This window comes from Calidris pugnax, unplaced genomic scaffold (genome assembly GCF_001431845.1).
Source record: "Calidris pugnax isolate Ruff unplaced genomic scaffold, ASM143184v1 scaffold15, whole genome shotgun sequence".
NCBI classification, from domain to species: domain Eukaryota; kingdom Metazoa; phylum Chordata; class Aves; order Charadriiformes; family Scolopacidae; genus Calidris; species Calidris pugnax.
The window spans coordinates 8,341,794-8,343,455 of NW_015090774.1; the positions used below are offsets into that span (position 1 = coordinate 8,341,794).

Sequence of the window (1,662 nt, forward strand, 5' to 3'; positions counted from 1 at the left end):
GGCGGGAGCCCATGGCTGGCCCGCTCCGCTGGGCGCCCGGCGGCGCGCAGGGACGGGCGGGAACACAGCGGGAGCGCGCAGGGACGGCTCCCCCTGCAGCCCGGGACGCGCGGCGCCCGCCCCGTCCGCTGCGCCCTCGGCTGAGGCTGCCCCGTCTCGGCGAGCATTTCAGCCAGGTTTAACCAGAGAAGACGCCTGGGGAACACGGAGTTGCATTCTCCTCCAGCATCTCCTCTCTCCACATCACCCTCCAGAAGCTGCAGGATAGTGCTCTCGCCTGCAGTCACCAGCCGCTGGCCAAGAGGAGGCACAGCACCCAGACAAGTCACACATTTGGAACAATCCCTTCTATCCAGCACTCACCCGGCAGCAGGTGCCTCTGCCAGCCATTCAGAAAGCTGTTTTCTCAATGCTCTGTTCTTTCTCACTCAGAGCACAACACACATTCAACCCCCTCCCAACTGCCAGCCATTCAGAAAGTTGTTTTCTCCATGCTCTGTTCTTTCTCACTCAGAGCACAACCCTCTGCCAGCCATTCAGAAAGCTGTTTTCTCAATGCTCTGTTCTTTCTCACTCAGAGCACAACACACATTCAACCCCCTCCCAGCTGGTGCCAGTGTACAGTAAAGGTGATAAAGACTAAATTCTACTTCGATTTTTACTCCATGACCACTGGAGTGTGCGCGAGGTGGTGGTGAAGTGCTAAGACACAGCAATATTTCCCTTGCTCCCCACCTCTTCAGGCCTTGGCTTTAAATTCTGGCAGAGACTTCTGCCTTTGCATCTGACAACTCTCCCTGAGGTGCTATTTCTACCCACCGTATGGAAAAATGTTTTGCCACGTCCAGATCAAGCCAGAATTTTCAAGAGATGCTTGGGTGCTACCTGTGGGGTGTAAAAAGAGCAAACACTTCTCCATCTCACCACCAGCTTCCACCTGAGAAGCACAACGCCTCTTCCATGCCCACCACCACAACCAGCCACTTCGGTTTAGCTCACTCTGGTCTTGCCAGGCCCTGCTAGAATAAGGCACCTGGCTTGCAGAAAAGGGGACACTCAGTCAGCTGCCACACACTTTGCCACTCTTTCTCCCAACAGCCCTGTCCTCCCCTTCAGACTATCTTCTACTGGTATAATCTAGCCCATATGTTCTTTCCCAAGACCCTTGGTGCTTGTGCTGTTTGGTGGTCAATGACCAACTGGGTTGAGACCAGACAGCGCTCGCATCACACATGGTCAGAGACATTGGCTGACAAATCTGCTGAAGACCTTAACTGACATACACAGGAGGAGCATAAATCAAATGCAAATTCACTAAGTTCTTGATTATTCCACATCTTTTAAAAGTTTGGCAACATGGACAGATTTCTTCTTATGGCGTGCATCTGAGTTTGATGCCCACACCCTAAGTCACAGTGGATGCAAGTGTGAGGAAGGCAGCTTGGTGAGCAGACACATACATCCTGGTGCCTACACCAGCCCACCTCCCCCCAGACCGCTGACAGGCAGGACAGAGATCCAGATGCCAAGAGTCTTTTACCAGCACTTTCTTTCGACCTTTATTCTGCAACCAGCATCACCTACTGAGGGAGGGAGGTTACACATCCTGCTTTTTACCACCCTCCTTTAGCCCCTTTCTTCTTCTTCTGCTGTTGTTTCTTC

At 53.0% G+C, this 1,662-nt stretch overlaps 1 protein-coding gene across 1 annotated transcript in view; it reads right to left on the reverse strand.

Annotated features, from left to right (window-relative positions):
* Nucleotides 1–386, reverse strand: part of LOC106888695 (testicular haploid expressed gene protein-like) — a 17,458-nt gene extending 17,072 nt beyond the window's left edge. Inside the window, exon 1 of the mRNA XM_014943126.1 lies at nt 364–386. The gene's annotated coding sequence lies outside the window, so the exon portion shown is untranslated. The remainder of the gene's footprint in view (nt 1–363) is intronic.
* Between the last annotated feature and the right edge of the window lie 1,276 nt (nt 387–1,662).